General features: G+C 41.3%; 1 non-coding gene across 1 annotated transcript; it reads right to left on the reverse strand.

Moving 5' to 3' along the window:
• Positions 1-3,376: 3,376 nt before the first annotated feature.
• Positions 3,377-3,484, reverse strand: LOC130978731 (small nucleolar RNA R71). Its single transcript, XR_009086348.1, has one exon. It is a non-coding gene; the product is annotated as a small nucleolar RNA R71 (small nucleolar RNA).
• Positions 3,485-7,749: the final 4,265 nt, after the last annotated feature.

Here is a 7,749-nt window from a genome sequence, read left to right on the forward strand (position 1 = left end):
AGACATCCTGGGCTTTTCAGCAATATATGATAGTCCATACTTTGCCCAAGATTTGATGGCCCAAACCGGCGTTCAAAGTCACCCTCAGAATTCCCAGCGTTAAACGCCGGAACTGGCACCAAAATGGGAGTTAAACGCCCAAACTGGCACAAAAGCTGGCGTTTAACTCCAAGAAGAGTCTCTACACGAAAATGCTTCATTGCTCAGCCCAAGCACACACCAAGTGGGCCCGGAAGTGGATTTTTATGTCATTTACTCATCTCTGTACACCCTAGGCTACTAGTTCTCTATATATAGGACCTTTTACTATTGTATTTGGGAGCCTTTTGATCATGTTTTTATGATTGAACTCACTTTGGGAGGCTGGCCATTCGGCCATGCCTAGACCTTGTTCTTATGTATTTTCAACGGTGGAGTTTCTACACACCATAGATTAAGGTGTGGAGCTCTGCTGTACCTCGAGTATTAATGCAATTACTATTGTTCTTCTATTCAATTCCGCTTATTCTTTGTCCAAGATATCACTTGTTCTTCAACTTGATGAATGTGATGATCCGTGACACTCATCATCATTCTCACCTATGAACGTGTGACTGACAACCACCTCCGTTCTACCTTAGATTGGGTGAATATCTCTTGGATTCCTGATACACGATGCATGGTTGATCGCCTGACAACCGAGTGCTCGCCTGACAAACGAGCCAGCCATTCCGTGAGATCAGAGTCTTCGTGGTATAGGCAAGAACTGATGGCGGCATTCAAGAGAATCCGGAAGGTCTAACCTTGTCTGTGGTATTCTGAGTAGGATTCAATGATTGAATGACTGTGACGTGCTTCAAACTCCTGAAGGCGGGGCGTTAGTGACAGACGCAAAAGAATCAATGGATTCTATTCCGGCCTGATCGAGAACCGACAGATGGATAGCCGTGCCGTGACAGGGTGCGTTGAACATTTCCACTGAGAGGATGGGAGGTAGCCACTGACAACGGTGAAACCCTTGCATAAGCTTGCCATGGAAAGGAGTAAGAAGGATTGGATGAAGACAGTAGGAAAGCAGAGAGACGGAAGGGAAGGCATCTTCATGCGCTTATCTGAAGCTCTCACCAATGATATACATAAGTACCTCTATCTTTATCTTTATGTTTTATTCATCATCTATACCCATTTGAGTCTGCCTGACTAAGATTTACAAGGTGACCATAGCTTGCTTCATACCAACAATCTCCGTGGGATCGACCCTTACTCGCGTAAGGTTTATTACTTGGACGACCCAGTGCACTTGCTGGTTAGTTGTGCGGAGTTGTGATGAAGAGTTGAGATTGCAATGAGCGTACCATGTTGATGGCGCCATTGATGATCACAATTTCGTGCACCAAGTTTTTGGCGCCGTTGCCGGGGATTGTTTTGGGTATGGACAACTGACGGTTCATCTTGTTGCTTAGATTAGGTATTTTTCTTCAGAGTTCTTAAGAATGAATTCTAGAGTTTCATGATGATCTGTTAAAATCTGGCTGGCTGAGAAGCCATGTCTTATCTTATTGGACCGAGGTTTCAACTGATCATCACAATAGCTTGTTGATTTCTATCAATCTTGCTATTGGAGCAATGATCTGCTAAGGCTTGGCTGGCCATTGGCCATGTCTAGTGTTTTGGACCGAAGCTTTCTTTGAAAGCTTGGCTGGCTGTGAAGCCATGTCTAATTCCTGGACCGGAGTCTTAGACTAGCATTGCAATGATTCCTGGAATCCAAATCAAGAATTCTGAAACTTTTATTTTCTATTTCCATATAATTTTCGAAAAAAGCACACAAAAAAAATTACAAAATCATAAAAACCAAAAATATTTTATGTTTCTTGTTTGAGTCCAATGTCTAAATTTAAGTTTGGTGTCTTGCATGCATTGTTTATGTGATCTTGGTTCTATTTTCAAGTCAATAGTACAGGGAACTGAAGATTCAAAACATGCAGCAGAGGAATTACACAAAAAAAGCTGGGCGTTCAAAACGCCCAGTGAAGAAGGACAGACTGGCGTTTAAACGCCAGCCAGGGTGCCTGGTTAGGCGTTTAACGCCCAAAAAGGTAGTGCACTGGGCGTTAAACGCCAGAATGTGCACCATTCTGGGCGTTTAACGCCAGGATGGCACAAGAGGGAAGATTTTGTTTTCAAATCAATTTTTTTTCCAAGTTTTCAAAGTTTTTCAAAATCAAATCTTTTTCAAATCAAATCTTTTCAATCAAATCTTTTTCAAAATCAATTTCTTTCCTTTTTCAAAGATACTTACTAACAATTAATGATTTGATTGAACATCTCAAATTTGTTGCCTTTTCTGTTGAGAAAGGTTTAATGTTTGAATCATATCTTTTCTTGTTAGGCAAGTCATTAATTTTTAAAATCAAATCTTTTTAAAATTGTTTTTCAAATCATATCTTCTCAATCACATCTTTTTAAAAAAAAAAGCATAACTTTTCAATCATATCTTTTTAATCACATCTTTTTCAAAATAGTTTTCAATCATATCTTTTTAATTTCTAATTTCAAAATCTTTTTCAAAAATTACTTGATCTCTTTCTCACTCTTGATTTTCGAAAATCAAATTAAAGTTGTTCAAAATGTTTTTAAATCTTTTTAATTTAATTTTCGAAAGTTCTTCCTCTCTTCTCACATCCTTCTATTTATGGAGTACCACTCCTCCTCAGTGCACAATTCGAACTATATCCCACTAAGTTCGAATTCTCTATTTCTTCCTTCTAATTTTCTGTTCCTCTGACACCTCAAGGAATCTCTATACTGTGACATAGAGGATTCCATATTTTCTTGTTCTCTTCTCCTTCATATGAGCAGGAACAAAGACAAAGGCATTCTTGTTGAAGCTGACCCTGAACCTGAAAGGACCTTGAAGCGCAAGCTAAGAGAAGCTAAGGCACAACTCTCTGTAGAGAACCTAATCGACTTCTTCAAAGAAGAAGAACCCATGGCAGCCGAAAATAACAACAATGCCAACAATGCAAGGAAGGTGCTGGGTGACTTTACTGCACCTACTCCCGACTTCTATGGGAGAAGCATCTCTATCCCTGCCATTGGAGCAAACAACTTTGAGCTTAAGCCTCAATTAGTTTCTCTAATGCAACAGAATTGCAAGTTCCATGGACTTCCATTGGAAGATCCTCATCAGTTCTTAGCTGAATTCTTGCAAATTTGTGACACTGTCAAGACTAATGGGGTTGACCCTGAGGTCTACAGACTAATGCTATTCCCTTTTGCTGTAAGAGACAGAGCTAGAACATGGTTGGACTCTCAACCTAAAGAAAGCCTGGACTCTTGGGAAAAGCTAGTCAATGCCTTCTTGGCAAAGTTCTTTCCACCTCAAAAATTGAGTAAGCTTAGAGTGGAAGTCCAAACCTTCAGACAGAAGGATGGAGAATCCCTCTATGAAGCTTGGGAAAGATACAAACAATTGATCAGAAAATGTCCTTCTGACATGCTTTCTGAATGGAGCATCATAGGTATTTTCTATGATGGTCTCTCTGAACTATCCAAGATGTCTTTGGATAGCTCTGCTGGAGGATCTCTTCATCTGAAGAAGACGCCTACAGAGGCTCAAGAACTAATTGAAATGGTTGCAAATAACCAATTCATGTACACTTCTGAAAGGAATCCTTTGAACAATGGGACTAATCAGAAGAAAGGAGTTCTTGAGATTGACACTCTGAATGCCATATTGGCTCAGAATAAGATATTGACTCAACAAGTCAATTTGATTTCTCAAAGTCTGTCTGGAATGCAAAATGCACCAAACAGTACTAAGGATGCTTCATCTGAAGAAGAAGCTTATGATCCTGAGAACCCTTCAATGGAAGAGGTGAATTACCTAGGAGAACCCTATGGAAACACCTATAATTCTTCATGGAGAAATCATCCAAATTTCTCATGGAAGAATCAAGAGAGACCTCAACAAGGTTTCAACAACAATAATGGTGGAAGAAACAGGTTTAGCAATGGCAAGCCTTTTCCATCATCTTCTCAGCAACAGACAAAGAATTCTAAGCAGAATACGTCTGACTTAGCAACCATGGTCTCTGATCTAATCAAAACCACCCAAAGTTTCATGACTGAAACAAGGTCTTCCATTAGGAATTTGGAGGCACAAGTGGGACAGCTGAGCAAGAAAGTTACTGAACTCCCTCCAAGTACTCTTCCAAGCAACACAGAAGAAAATCCAAAAGGAGAGTGCAAGGCCATAAACATGGCCGAATTTGGAGAGGAAGGAGAGGAAGTGAACGCCACTGAGGAAGACCTCAATGGGCGTGCACTGACCTCCACTGAGTTCCCCAATGAGGAACCATGGGAATCTGAGGCTCAAAATGAGACCATAGAGATTCCATTGGACTTACTTCTGCCTTTCATGAGCTCTGATGAGTATTCTTCCTCTGAAGAGGATGAGTATGTCACTGAAGAGCAAGTTGCTAAATACCTTGGAGCAATCATGAAGCTAAATGACAAGTTATTTGGAAATGAGACTTGGGAGGATGAATCCCCTTTGCTCACCAAAGAACTGGAAGACTTGTCTAGGCAGAAATTACTTCAAAAGAGACAAGATCCTGGGAAGTTTTCCATACCTTGTACCATAGGCACCATGACCTTCAAGAAGGCCCTGTGTGACTTAGGATCAAGTGTAAACCTCATGCCTCTCTCTGTAATGGAGAAGCTAGGGATCTTTGAGGTGCAAGCTGCAAGAATCTCACTAGAGATGGCAGACAATTCAAGAAAACAAGCTCATGGACTTGTAGAGGATGTTTTGGTGAAGATTGAAGACCATTACATCCCTGCTGATTTCATAGTCCTAGAGACTGGGAAGTGCATGGATGAAACCATCATCCTTGGCAGACCCTTCCTAGCCACAGCAAAGGCTGTGATTGATGTTGATGGAGGTGAACTGATCATTCAAGTGAATGAAAAATCCTTTGTGTTCAAGGCTCAAGGATGTCCCTCTGTCACCATGGAGAGGAAGCATGAAGAGCTTCTCTCAAATCAGAGTCAAGCAGAGCCCCCACAGTCAAACTCTAAGTTTGGTATTGGGAGGCCACAACCAAACTCTAAGTTTGGTGTTGAACCCCCACATTCAAACTCTAAGTTTGGTGTTGGGAGGTTCCAACATTGCTCTGAGTATCTGTGAGGCTCCATGAGAGCCCTCTGTCAAGCTACTGACATTAAAGAAGCGCTTGTTGGGAGGCAACCCAATGTTATATTTTATCTATTTTCTTTTGTTATTTTATTTTATTTTGTAGGTTGATGATCATGAGAAGTCACAAAATCAATTGAAAAAGCAAAAAAACAGAATGAAAAACAGGAAGAAAAATAGCACACCCTGGAGGAAGAACCTACTGGCGTTTAAACGCCAATAAGGTTAGCAGGTGGGCGTTTAACGCCCAGTCTGGCACCATTCTGGGCGTTTAACGCCAGAAAGGGGCACCAGACTGACGTTAAACGCCAGGAAAGGGCAAGAACCTGGCGTTAAACGCCAGAAAGGGGCACCAGCCCGGCGTTTAACGCCAAAATTGGCTCAAAACGTGATTTTGCATGCCATTTGGTGCAGGGATGACTTTTCCTTGACACCTCAGGATCTGTGGACCCCACAGGATCCCCACCAACCCCACCACTCTCTCTCTTCTTCACCCATTCACCAATCACCTCAATACCTCTTCCCCAAAAACCCTTCACCTATCAAATCCCATCTTTCTCTTCACCACTCACATCCATCCTTCACAAAGCCATTCCCTTCTTCCTCATTTCTTCTTCTTCTACTCTCTTTTTTCTTCTTTTGCTCGAGGACGAGCAAACCTTTTAAGTTTGGTGTGGTAAAAGCATTGCTTTTTGTTTTTCCATAACCATTTATGGCATCTAAGGCCGGAGAAACCTCTAGAAAGAGGAAAGGGAAGGCAAAAGCTTCCACCTCTGAGTCATGGGAGATGGAGAGATTCATCTCAAGGGTGCATCAAGACCACTTCTATGAAGTTGTGGCCTTGAAGAAGGTGATCCCTGAGGTCCCTTTCTCACTCAAAAAGAGTGAATATCCGGAGATCCGACATGAGATCCGAAGAAGAGGTTGGGAAGTTCTCACCAACCCCATTCAACAAGTCGGAATCTTAATGGTTCAAGAGTTCTATGCCAATGCATGGATCACCAAGAACCATGATCAAAGTGTGAACCCGGATCCAAAGAATTGGTTTACTATGGTTCGGGGGAAATACTTAGATTTTAGTCCGGAAAATGTGAGGTTGACATTCAACTTGCCCATGATGCAAGGAGATGAACATCCTTACACTAGAAGGGTCAACTTTGATCAAAGTTTGGACCAAGTCCTCACTGACATTTGTGAAGAGGGCGCCCAATGGAAGAGAGATTCAAGAGGGAAGCCGGTTCAATTGAGAAGGCATGACCTCAAGCCCGTGGCTAGAGGATGGTTGGAGTTTATCCAACGCTCAATCATTCCCACTAGCAACCGGTCCGAAGTTACTCTAGACCGGGCCATCTTGATTCATAACATCATGATTGGAGAAGAAGTGGAAGTTCATGAGGTTATAGCCCGAGAACTTTATAAGGTGGCGGACAAGTCCTCTACCTTAGCAAGGTTAGCCTTTCCTCACCTCATTTGTCACCACTGTTATTCAGTGGGAATTGACATAGAGGGAGACATCCCCATTGATGAGGACAAGCCCATCACTAAGAAGAGGATGGAGCAAACAAGAGACCCCTCTCATCATGAGATCCCTGAGATGCCTCAAGGGATGCACTTTCCTCCACAAAACTATTGGGAGCAACTAAACACCTCCCTAGGAGAATTGAGTTCCAACATGGGACAACTAAGGGTGGAGCATCAAGAACACTCCATCATCCTCCATGAAATTAGAGAAGATCAAAGAATCATGAGAGAGGAGCAACAAAGACAAGGAAGAGACATTGAGGAGCTCAAGCACTCCATAAGACCTTCAAGAGGAAGAACAAGCGGCCATCACTGAGGTGGACTCGTTCTTTAATCTCCTTGTTCTTTATTTTCTTGTTTTTCGAATTTTCATGCTTATGTTTATCTATGTTTGTGTCTTATGATCATTAGTGTCTTAGTGTCTATGCCTTAAAGTTATAAATGTCCTATGAATCCATCACCTTTCTTAAATAAACAATGTTCTTAATTGAAAAAGATAAGAATTGCATGAATTTTGAATTTTATAACAGTTTAATTATTTTGATGTGGTGGCAACACTTTTGTTCTCTGAATGTATGCATAAACAGTGCATATGTCTTTTGAATTTGTCGTTCATGAATGTTGGCTCTTGAAAGAATGATGAAAAAGGAGACATGTTACTGAGGATCTGAAAAATCATAAAAATGATTCTTGAAGCAAGAAAAAGCAGTGAATACGAAAAAAAAAACGAAAAAGAAAGAGAAAAAGAAAGAAAAAAAAGAAAGAAATAAAGTTGTGATCCAAGGCAAAAAGAGTGTGCTTAAGAACCCTGGACACCTCTAGTTGGGGACTCTAGCAAAGCTGAGTCACAATCTGAAAAGGTTCACCCAATTATGTGTCTGTGGCATGTATGTATCCGGTGGTAATACTGGAAGACAGAGTGCTTTGGGCCACGGCCAAGACTCAATAAGTAGCTGTGTTCAAGAATCATCATACTTAACTAGGAGAATCAATGACACTATCTGGATTCTGAGTTCCTAAAGAAGCCAATCATTCTGAATTTCAAAGGA

This window comes from Arachis stenosperma, chromosome 4 (assembly GCF_014773155.1).
Source record: "Arachis stenosperma cultivar V10309 chromosome 4, arast.V10309.gnm1.PFL2, whole genome shotgun sequence".
NCBI lineage: Eukaryota > Viridiplantae > Streptophyta > Magnoliopsida > Fabales > Fabaceae > Arachis > Arachis stenosperma.